Consider the following 12,839-nt stretch of genomic DNA (forward strand, 5'->3'; position numbering starts at 1 on the left):
CAACCTGAATATATTGCAGCTTTTATCTCTGGTCTTTTACACACTAATGCTCGGAAAAGCTTTTTGCTGCCTACCTGAAAACATCATGGAAACAAATTCACGCTCCACAATGCATTACTGCTGATTTCATCACGGAACCTTTGCAAAATGAATACCTGGAAGCTCGGGTCGTCCTGATACATACACTGAATCAAACACTGGAGATGATGTGCTTGGAACATTTACTGAAATTCTAAATCCTTTAGGATTTCCAATGTAAACTAACCCATTTAATCCTGTAAGTCATTTTGAAAGCTCTTGTAGTGAGAAAGAGGAGAGTTTTCTATAACCTTCTACTCTTTATATACTGTTGGTAAGGCTTAGAACAAAATCACCCACAGAAAGTGTCCAATTTTTGTAGCCTTTCCAACTTCTCATTTAAAGATTGTGAAAGAAAACGTGGTTATACAGAACAGAGGTTGGGAGAAGAAAATGACAATTGAAAGATAATGTATTCTGAACTTAGTGGATGTACATTTAAGCAATGTACTTTGTCTTCTAAAATAGACTGAAATAATTTGTAAGTTTTAATTAATTCATTGCAAACTTTTTTTTTCTATATAAACTGTTTTTTAAATGGAGCAAACTCAGAGTGGCCACATGATGGTGCCAAGCCACTGCAGTAAGAGATGAGTGCCTTATATAATCAACAATATAGCACTCTGAGACTGAACTTCTATTCTTCTGCACATTTCCTTCTCCTCAAAAACAATATAGGGTCATAGGATCACCAAGGTTGGAAAAGTCCTCTAAGATCATCCAGTCCAACCGTCCACCTATCACCAATATTTCCCATTAAACCATGCCCCTCAATACAACATCTAAATATTTCTTGATCACCTCCAGAGATGGTGACTCCGCCACCTCCCTGGGCAGCCCATTCCAGTGCCTGACTACTCTCAGAGAAGAGCTGCAATCCAGAGCCTGATGAAGTACAGATGTGATGTATAATATAGTTCAGAGATCTGTGGTTGGCCATAGGTTTTATAACGGGCACGAACAAGAGTGACTTCTCATCTTCACTGTGGGGTTTCTACAGTAATGTACTCCTCATGCAGGAGAATCTCAGCAGTGGTTGCTTTGCTTTTCTTCCTTTCAAATACTACACTGAAGCAAGTAACCTCAACAACTGTACTGTGAAAGCTGTGGTGGTCTCAGTTTTAGATTAGGAGTTGCCGAAGGGGTAGGTCTGCAGTGTATGTGTGGATCAATGTCACTAAAAGTTAAATTAGAAAACCTGTAGTAATTTGGGCAGAGAGCAAACAACAGATACTTTTTGGAGGAAGGTGTAGCACAACTACTGAGACTCAGAATTAAAACAAGGAAAACTGAATCTCTTCCTCTCACATACCCATGTGGATGAAACTGCTGCCTGCTTCCCACCACCCCAACTTTAGGTCAAAATAAAGCACTGAAATTATCTGGTCTAAAAGAAAGCTGTTGCTTGGCTTCACTTAATTGCTTTGAGGGCTTATCATTCTGAATTTTCTTACTGCAGAGCTTACATGGAAAATAACAGCTTGGTTTTTTTTGTTTTAGACTGCACGCAGTTCTTTTTTTCCCCCAGTAAGCAGACACAATGACTGCCTTCACGCAGAAGGATCTATCACAACCTCTGAGCAACTGTCAACAGGTACCACTGAATTCAAAGATCCGGATATTTTAGGCCAGTTATGCTTGTACTGCCCGGAGAGCTGAGCAGGTTAGTTCCCACACTGAGCCCATGTTTCTTGCCTGGAAGACCAGTTCTCTCCCTTGAATTTCAGACTAATGTTAATAACATAACTGCATTCTGTGCTGACGACTGCTCTTAAGAGAGGGTGAGGGAAATACATTATAGCTTCTCCTTTTTTGCCTGTTTCCTCCTGGATAAATGCAGACCATTGGAGCGACACGTAACCTAGCAATTGGGCACATTAATGTAAGCATTTTTGATCACGACTCAGAAAAGTAGCGAGTATTGGTATGCTGTAATGCAAGGAAAGTATTCTGTGCATAAGGACTTGTAAAATTCTTTCAAGCAAAACAGTACTTAATTTTCCGTCAACTACTTCTAATGATTATGAAGTTAATGTTGTTAACACAAAGTATTGGATTTTTTCTTATGTCTTAGAAGCAAGCAAAATTGCAGTTAATTAGAAATGAAAAGCTGTAGATGAAAGAAGTCCACTTTTCATATCCATAGCATTCTTCTTGGCAGTTCTGATGTGTGTACGTATGCAAACACATTCTACTGCATGATCTTTATTTAGGAGGTAAACATTGCTAACGTGAAACATCGAAAATAGTCTCGATAATAAATACATGTATTTCATCTTTGGGCAATTTTGGAATGCATATTTTTCACAGAATCAACTGTGGTTAAAATTCACTGACTCATATAATAGAAACTTTTAACACTCAAGTGACATAAAAGCTAAATCACTATCCACTCATATTAGTAGCTATTATAAAGTATCACCTCTAGATCATAAGCCAGCAAATCCTGGCAGCAAAGCTGAAATACTTTAAATATGCAAAATGCCAGAAAGTTTTGGACAAAGTTCTGCTTTTATTTTCCACTTTATGAACATGCTTTGAAAGCTTTTTCTATTTAGAACATAAATATTAATGGTGTTTTTATTGGATTTTGTCATCTCACAGATGGGAAAATTAAGTTTTCAATAGCTAAATAAGTTAACAGGAACAGGATTCTTGAATCAGATGGCTCATTTCTTACAACTGTTTTAAAATGCTATTATTAATCTGACAGCCTCTATTTGCTGTCAAGACTGGGAGACCAGGAATAGCATGACTCTTCTTTTGAACCAGAATATTTATTTTTAATTGCACTGAATGTGACCATCCTACCAAATACAATTTTGCTTTAATTAATCATAGCTGTCTTTTTTTTTTTTCCCTGAAGGAGTTGGAAAGTATATCTACATTTGTTCTACGTGTTGAAATTTGCTGGAATAAAGCAGGCAAATACTAAAGTTTCATTGAATTACTCCGACTGTTGGAATTGGCCTATCTGTAGAATTCACATGGTCAGAAAGTGAGCAGAATTTGGCCATCAGTGGCACACCAACCAGGAAAAGTTATGAAGATACTGGAACAGGAAGACATCTAATGAGCTGTATTTTCATTGCTGGCTTAATTTCCTATCAGGTTTATCAGGGCTCTTATTTATAGACAAGTACTTATCCATGCATTTCTGAGCTTGTGAGGTCACTGTAAGGAAGAAAGTATTTCTATTTACAGCTGCCCATGAAGAAAAATCAGCTAACTTCTCTGTAATGATTCCTAAATTTTTTTGAAACTATATTGATATAAAATCTTTTACTCTAATTCCTGAGGTAGGCCTCTTTATGCCTCATTGAAACCGGTTTAGAAGGGCTTACCTCTTGATGTTACAATGGCAGGTTTGGTTAGATGGATTGTTTCGGAAGGGGCCTTTGAGATCATCTAGTTCCAACCCCATGCTGCATGCAGGGACACCTCCCACTAGATCAGGTTGCTCACAGCCCCATCCACCTTCACACCAAGTCCCTCTCCATGACTTGATCATGCATTGTTCTGGACTGTTCCAGGAGTGGCCGAGACATCAATTAAATTAAGGGCAGTACTTAATTGTCCCTTGGGTTTTGTCTGGGCTCAGAGGCACCTGGGGGTCATCCCTTACACCATGCTGTGGCTCACTCTGAGGTCTTCGACAGTGGTGATCTGCAGATTGTAACTACTGGGAGAAAAGGAAGAGAGAACACAAGACATCATACATTTAATGATTGCAAGGCCTATCATTAGAAACAAAAATAATCCCAGATGTTGCTATACAACTGCTAATACCACCCAGATTCATGAGTTTTTGCAAAATGTTTAACTATCAGTGTTTAACATCAGTGCATTCATGATGCTGTTAGGTTGAGGATAATGGTGAGCGTGGAATACCCACTGAATCCCTTCCTCCTTGGCTTAAGAGGAAGCCCCTTGTAGCTGTAAAGTGTGAGCCATTGATGCTTTAAATTTCCTCTCCAAGGTGAAGTATGCTGAACCGTCTTGAGACCTCTTACTGTGTTCTCCCCAGTGGCTGCTGTAAAGTCAGTGGCCATGGTGAGACCAGATACACGTTGTGGTAGGAGTGAAGTTGTAATTATCTACCTGATGGTTTAAATGGACTGATATAATTCATCTGCCAGGACTGCCATAATATTTCCTTATCCCAGATTTGCAGGAGAGGAACTTTACTTGGATGGTCTATGCTAAGTCTTAAATGACCTTGTGAACAGGTTTTTTATCCCTGCTGGACAGACACACCTGTGTTATCTATTGGTCAATTTGTCCTCCCGAAAAAGGAGTTTGTGAGTCTGAGCAAGGCTGGCCTGTAGTCACATCTCCCTCTCCTCCCTCCATCCTTTAGGAATTCATTTGTTGTTAAGGTGATGGTCTTATAATGTAGGTGTTAGAGCTGATTCCAGGCATAACACAGATAGGATCTTCTTGCTGGTCAGCTATCTGGGGATAGATAGGGAAGCATCCAGGGAAAATCCTCTTTACAAAGGGAAATAAAAACATGTTGTCACTGTCTAAGCTTCATGAATTGCAGTGTGCTTTGAAGCATTTGCTGTGCTTCCAGTTGTTAAAACTGAAGCAAAGCTCACTTAAAACAATGGTTACATCCCAGGGGATTTCACAGGTGGAAATCAGAAATCAACACACCAAACTGAAGAGACCTGCTACTCCAACTGGACTGCCACAAGTCCATGGGACCGGATGAGATTCACCCGAGAGTGCTGAGGGAACTGGCAGAGGTGATAGCCGAGCCGCTTTCCATCATCTATCAGCGCTCCTTGATGACAGGTGAGGTCCCAGAAGACTGGAGGCTTGCCAATGTGAGTCCCATCTACAAGAAGGGCTGCAGGGAGGATCCGGAGAACTACAGGCCTGTTAGCCTGACCTCGGTGCCGGGGAAGATTATGGAGCAGATTGTCTTGAGGGAGATCACGCGGCACATGCAGGACAACCGGGGGATCAGGCCTAGCCAGCATGGGTTCACAAAGGGCAGGTCCTGCTTGACCAACCTGATCTCCTTCTATGATCTAGTGACCCATCTGGTGGATGAGGGAAAGGCTGTTGATGTAGTCTACCTAGACTTCAGCAAAGCCTTTGACACTGTCTCCCACAGTATTCTCCTCCAGAAGCTGGCAGTCTGTGGCTTGGACAGATACACCCTCGGCTGGGTAAGGAACTGGCTGGAGGGCCGGGCCCAGAGAGTGGTGGTGAATGGAGTTAAATCCATCTGGTGACCAGTCATGAGTGGTGTTCCCCAGGGGTCGGTGCTGGGGCCTGTCCCGTTTAAGATCTTTATTGATGACCTGGATGAGGGCATTGAGTGCACCCTCAGTAAGTTTGCAGATGACACCAAGCTGGCTGGAAGTGTTGATCTACCTGAGGGTTGTGAGGCCCTACAGAGGGATCTGGATAGGCTGGATAGCTGGGCTGAAGCCAATGGGATGGGATTCAACAAGACCAAATGCCAGGTCCTGCACTTTGGCCACAATAGCCCCAGGCAACGCTACAGGCTTGGGGCAGAGTGGCTGGAAGACTGTGTAGAGGAAACGGACCTGGGGGTGTTGATTGACACTAGTCTGAACATGAGCCAGCAGTGTGCTCAGGTGGCCAAGAAGGCCAATGGCATCCTGGCTTGTATCAGAAATAGTGTGGCCAGCAGGAACAGGGAAGTAATTATCCCCCTGTACTCAGCACTGGTGAGGCCGCACCTCGAGTACTGTGTCCAGTTTTGGGCCCCTCACTGTAAGAAAGACATCGAGGCCCTGGAGCGTGTCCAGAGGAGGGCAAAAAGCTGGTGAGGGGTCTGGAGCACAGGCCTTATGAAGAGTGGCTGAAGGAGCTGGGATTGTTCAGTCTAGAGAAGAGGAGGCTCAGGGGAGACCTTATTGCTCTCTATAACTACCTGAAGGGAGGTTGTAGTGAGCTGGGGGTCAGCCTCTTCTCTCGTGTGACTAGTGATAGGACTAGAGGGAATGGCTTCAAGCCGCGCCAGAGAAGACTCAGGCTGGACATTAGGATATACTACTTCTCTGAAAGGGTGGTCAGACACTGGAATGGGCTGCCCAGGGAGGTGGTGGAGTCACCGAGCCTGGTGGTGTTCAAAGAGCGTTTGGATGTTGTGTTGAGGGACAGGGTTTAGCAAGAACCATTGGTGAAGGGCGAATGGTTGGACTGGATGATCCTGTGGGTCTTTTCCAACCTTAGCGATTCTATGATTCTATGATTCTATGAAGCATGACAAAGGCAATTATATCAAATACAGAAATCACACTCTCAACTGCAGTTTGCAAAAGCTTACCATGAAGTGGCAAACAATTACATATATTTAGAATAAACCTCTTCTTTTCTTTTTTACTTCTTTAGATCAGCCATGATCATAGAATCATAGAATGGCCTGGGTTGAAAAGGACCACAGTGCTTATCAAGTTTCAACCCCTGCTATGTGCAGGGTCGCCAACCACCAGACCAGGCTGCCCAGAGCCACATCCAGCCCGGCCTTGAATGCCTCCAGGGATGGGGCATCCACAGCCTCCTTGGGCAACCCATTCCAGTGTGTCACCACTCTCTGTGGGAAAAAATTCTTCCTAGTATCCAACCTAAACCTTCCCCCTCTCAGTTTAAGACCTCAGTTTAAGACCCCTTGTCCTATCACTATCCACCCTCATAAACAGCCGTTCCCCCTCCTGTTTATATGTTCCGTTCAGGTACTGGAAGGCTGCAATGAGGTCGCCCCGGAGCCTTCTCTTCTCCAAGCTAAACAAGCCCAGTTCCCTCAACCTTTCTTCATAGGAGAGGTGCTCCAGCCCTCTGATCATCTTAGTGGCCCTCCTCTGGACCTGCTCCAAGAGCTCCACGTCCTTCCTGTTCTGGGGGCCCCAGGCCTGGACGCAGTACTCCAGATGAGGCCTCACAAGAGCTGAGTAGAGGGGCACGATCACCTCCCTCTCCCTACTGGCCACCCCTTTTTTAATGCAGCCCAGAACACAGTTGGCCTTCCGGGCTGCAAGCGCACACTGCTGGCTCATGTCCAGCTTCTCATCCACCAGGACCCCCAAGTCCTTCTCTGCAAGACTGCTCTCAAGGAGATCTTCCCCCAGTTTGTATAAACACCTGGGATTGCCCCGACCCAAGTGCAGCAAATTGCTTAAGAAGTCAGCAAATGCCGACTCCTTCCTTGCAGTGTTTTCCACAACCTTTCCCTACAAATGCTGTGATTTACCCAGGTTTTCCTTTTTGTGTTCTGCAGCCACTGGCAACAGTCCCACTACGAAGGTGATGAAATTATATTGATTAATGGGATTGGTTTGGACTGTTTCAAGTGTTTTAATCGATCACTGGTAGTGGGAGCTGGGGGTTTTACTTCTATAGCAGACACTGCGTTGGCAGTAGTAAAGCAGACTCTGTGTCTGACAACATCCAGTAATGAAACAGTCCACACTGAAAAACTTTTTTATATACTTCATGGACTGAATTAAAGCCAGTGGAAACCAATGGAAATGGAAAATTTCTGTGCAATTTGTTTGTCCTCTAAAGACTGACAGGTTTGGAAAGTAAATTTCTCCCAGCAGGTTTTTATTTTTTCCTGTTTTCATTTACTTGTGTTTATAGGCACTGATCACCCCTTGCTCCAGACACGCACTCTTCTGTTTACTTTCAGAATCTACATTGTTTTCTCCTGTACAGACAACACTATTATGGTTTGATGTCAGCTAATGGGACACTTCAGAGAAGTAAAAGCATTCAATCCCTGTTCAGTAGTTTAAGGTAGAGAAGTTTCTCCGAACAAGCGTTGAAGAAAATAGTTTGTAAATCCAGTAAAATGCTCCGAGTGAACTGAGCTGTACAAAAAGAAAATCGTGGTGTGTGAGGTCTGTCTCTACCTGCCCACAGTAACCAGACCTGGGTACCCCGCCTCACTCCTGAGTTGCCAGCTCTGCTCTGTACCCTGCAGGAATCCTGGAGTATGGTTCTTCAGTGACAGTGATGGCCTTCAATTTGAGTGCAAGGAAACCGGACTATTGTCTTCAATGGGTTATTGACAGTGCCACTACAGATCAATAAATTACTAATTTGTCCCTTCCTTGCTCTGTATGCAAGGGTGGGTTATGCCAAACACTGAACAATCACACACCCGTGTTACTGAGGAAGCACAAGGAGGCCTGCTGCTCTAAACTATCCAAATTCGGATCCCATCCTCTAAGCATTTTCCGTGTTACAAGGAGCACGGGGAGCACAGGGAGTAGGATGTCACCCACAGCTGCTCCCTCCTGGATGCCCTTCAGCAGGACCTTGGCATGCCTGAGCACTCACAGCAAGATAAGGACAGCTCGGAGCATCCTGCTTTCCATCAGATCCTTTGGGATGACAAGGGAACATGCAAAACACAGATTTAGTGGTGTCTTGTCCTCTGTGGTGGTGCTAATTCAGGCTCTCCAGGAGTTGTGTTGTATACACATTTTCCATTTGTAATCAGAAACTTTTTCTTCTCAAAATGCAGTTTACCCATCTCAGTAGCTGAGTGTGATGTGGTCCCAAGATAAGCTGGCTTTTGGCAGGCATGAGGGCATCAGACCAGGCTTAGAGAGGTATTCTGGAGTAGGATCCTTCAATGATATTGATGGGCTTCGTTCTGAGTGCAAAGCAATCTGGATTTTTGTCTTCATACAGGTTACTGACAGAGTTGCATACAGACCAATAAATTACAGATACTTGTACACAGAAAAATCTGCATGGTTTGTTGTATCTCATGGATATACTTCAAACTTTTTGACACTGTACCTTTAAACTGAATTTCAGCTCCAAATAATTTATAACCTATTATAAGCTAAAGAGGCCTAAGTGCTCTGCTTCCATTTTACACTGGTGCAACCCGATTGAAAACGGCAATACTGTTCTAGTAAAAGCAGAAATAAAGTAATCTTGTTATAGCCCATAGTACCCATTGACATTTATAGCATGATTATTTTGATTATTTTTCACCTTTAGTTGAACCCTTACTTCTATTGGATTCATTAAATTTTGTAATATATTTGTTGCCTTTTCCCCTAGAAGTCAAGTAGTTTTTGCTCTTAGATTTTGAAATATAACAGCCTCATTGGAAACTAATCCCTTATACAGGTCAGAAAACCTGTTGCTGCTGAATAGGTTTAACACAGCAAACGAAGTGCAGTTTGGATACATTATTAGCTTTCTAACACCAGGTAGCCACAGGGTTTTTTTAAGAGGCCTTTTGTCCTGGCCAGGAGTTCTGCTCCACCAGCTCACAGTTCCACTGCTATTTCTTTTTTACGGTGCCTGTCTTGTAACCAGGCAAAACCATTCAACTGCCCTAAGCCACAGCTGTTGTTGCACACTGGGGGTTTCATAACCTGCCTCCAACTCAAAACTGCAGTGTTTTTTCTCTCTGTTAAAGAAAAAAAGAAATAACAGAGCAGCTGGTTTGACATACTTCACAGGCCACGTTTTAATCCACGTGGGTCTTCTTGGAGACAGAAGAATGTGTGCTGTTTAGAGACACGGGGATGTTCTTCAAGAATCGTGCAGAAAGCACAGTCCATAATCAGGTATGTGAGCAGAGTCAAACAATGAACCTTTGCACTGAGCTACATAAAGACTGAAGTTATGATGACTACACTCAGAAGAGCAAATTTTTTATGCTGTATCTTAAGGTCAAAGAATTAAGAGAAAAATTTAACAAACTTTCCTCAACTAAAATCGTATTTGACAAGGAGTCAGGAGTCAATTTCTGTTGTACTGTCAAAAGAAATGACCAAGAAAACACTCTTTGTCCCACAGAGCTTCTATGATTTGGGTGGGAAAGATTTTTGTTGATTGCTGCATTTGTTTGTAATGATAACGCGGTACTCAGGCAGTTGAGCCAAAGGGCAGACTGATTAATTCCAGAGAAGCAGAATACAGGCAAAAAACGACTGTGAAACCACCATTGTAACCTTCAGTTGGAAAATTAAAGATTACTGAGGTTGCTTTAGATATCCAACTATTTTTCACATTAGAAGGCAGTGTCAAAGGGCTTCATTTAAAGAGTAATTCATCCTATGTAATGACATTTGCACCAAGTTTAATGAAATTCTCTCACTAAATCTGTTGGGGTTTGAGTTTGGAACCTGTATTACAGAAAGACTCCACACTGATGTGTATTTTGGGTTTCCTTAGGTGTTCGGTTTACCTGCTCAGTACTTTCAGCTATTCAGCAAGGAAACTTCACTAAGCAAATACGTTGATACTTATATGAGGAATGCATGCTGTACAAATACAACTCAAAACTACCTAGTCACCATTTCAAAGACATTAAGAGGCCAGTCATTTATGCTTGCTTAAGCTCTAATTTGTATTCTTTTTGTATTTTACAAAGATAAGGATTGCACAATGTACTACATCCTGTCTTAAAAAAAACCCCTCCAGCTGTTATGTGTCTCCATTGGTCTTTTTTGAAACCTGTCTACATGAAAATAGCCATATTTAGGCAACAGGTCAGCTTCATCCCATCTACTCTGGCCAACAGCAAATGTTGAGGAAATAGGGAATAACAGAGGAAGCATGTTATGATGCTTTTCTTCCAAGTATGGTATGTCTTCCAAGCTTCTGGCAATCTGTGGCATAGGAATTTTCTGACTCAGATGGTAACAGATCACAGTGTTTAAGAGAAAGGAAGACACTTTTTCCCATCAATTCATCTGACAGCTTTCTAAAATCTGTTTTCATTTTGGCCTCCAAAAGTTTTGTGGCGGTACATCCCACCTAATAACTATACTGTACAAATGAATACCTCTGTTTTAAGTCTACTGGGTATTCATTTCATTCACCATGTCCCAGATCACGTGTGATTTGAAATGGAAAGTTTAGCTAGCAGATAAATAGGGAAATGATTTTTTCCCATGCTGTCCCTATATATTAACGACTCTCTGTAAAGAAATTCTTCCAAATCCTCATCATCCATCTCCCCTTTGAGGTGAGTTGTATTTAGAGAAGGATTTAGGCTCAAATGTTAACTCACTTTCAACTTGCATAGCAGTACAATGAGCTCTTCTGTAATAGTTACACCTGGGAATACCAGCATATTGCATCAGCCCCTGCTGCAAGGACACTTGTTTTAGATAAGGAAGGTAGATATGTGTTGAAATTAGATTCACACAGAGCCTGGGAGCTTCAGCACTGGCACAGTGTTGTAGTCTGTTTGACACCAGTAATGGTTACCAATGGAATGTGTCGATTTTTAAAATACAGAATACATATTTTGGCATAGAATAAGATTAGTGATGTGGAGGGTCAACCAAGTGGCAGCTGACGTGACAGTAGCAATCTATGTTTAATTTTCCCAGATAAATGAGCAAGGTGGCCTTCACTTAGAGACCGAAGATTTCCAAAGCAGAGCAGAAATAAGGGAGCACTGCAGCTGGGCTGAGCATTACTGGGAAGAGTGAACAGGTTACTCTTCTTACTCAGAGAATCTGGAAAAGAACAAACGCCCTGCAATCCAGTGGAAACTTTGGGCTTGTCAACTCGAAGTTACAGGACACAAATCTCCACAAAGCCCAGGAAGAAACAAACTCCAGGTTCTTTCGACTTCCGCCACTCCTCTGGCACAGCTGTATGCGTACCCAGGAAGCCTCATCTATCAGAGGACGGACTGCCTTTGTCCTTGTTGCTGACTGCTCAGCTGGCCAACATACAGATTTGTCATTTTGACAACAATAAGTGTATGCCTTTTTAGTGTTTTGCTTGTGAATGTCTCTGGAGAGATGTTCCATTTCAGTGTGAAAAAAAACAAAAACAAATGGATATCCAAGCCTGAGCTAGTTACAAGTGATGTGGTAGAGTATGTGATGGGAAGGAATCCTCTGCATAATGCAGTGGAAAAGCTGTGATTCTTTGGAAAAGAACATATTATCCTCGAGTTTACAGAAGACAGCAATACAGTTTTTCTTAATCCTGGCTCAGTAAGCATCTTTTAATTGTAAATTATATTTACTCATTCCAAAATATTATTATTTTTGGATCTTTTCCGATGGAAACTAGAAAATCAGAATGAGTCAAGGTAACACATAACATCTACTGGATTAAACTGGCCGTTAACAAGTTTGTAAGAAATTTTTGGATAAGACAGAATTTATTGGTAAGTATTGATCATCACTAATGTTTGAAGTTGAAGGCCATGGAGAACAGGGACATCACCAAATTCCTAAGAACCAAAGGCAAGATGCAGTTTTCTTGTTTTCAAGACCCACTTTCCAATATACTGCTGAAATGTTGAAGTGAGAAGGGAACATGGAAAATACCAACCGGTGGAAGTTTTAAATATAAATGGAATCAAATCATATATATTTTCTATACACACATACACACTTCCCCCTTTTCACAACTGAGATATCAGATATCCTAATTTAGGTGATTTAGTGATCTAAAATCCCTATACCCACACTCTACCTGTATAACACCTTTCTATGTATTCACCCAGCTGAACTGAATCGTTGCAATATTTTGCCTTTTCTTAGCATGTGTTAACAGTGAGTCCAAAGGAGAAGCTCACCAATGCAATGAACGTCATTGAACTAGACAGATAAGTTGGAGAAAAACCACAATCCCCAAAGGATCTACAAGCCTCAGCAAGCATCCAGGAGTCCTTGGGGCCCAGAAGGCCCCCTTCATTAACTTAGCTCTCACCCGTACTCATGGTTGTTTCCATCATCAAAGCAGTCACGTCTTTGATTTAAAGCACTTCTGTATTTTGG

The sequence above is a fragment of the Gallus gallus genome, chromosome 2 (genome assembly GCF_016699485.2).
Source record: "Gallus gallus isolate bGalGal1 chromosome 2, bGalGal1.mat.broiler.GRCg7b, whole genome shotgun sequence".
Lineage (NCBI taxonomy): Eukaryota > Metazoa > Chordata > Aves > Galliformes > Phasianidae > Gallus > Gallus gallus.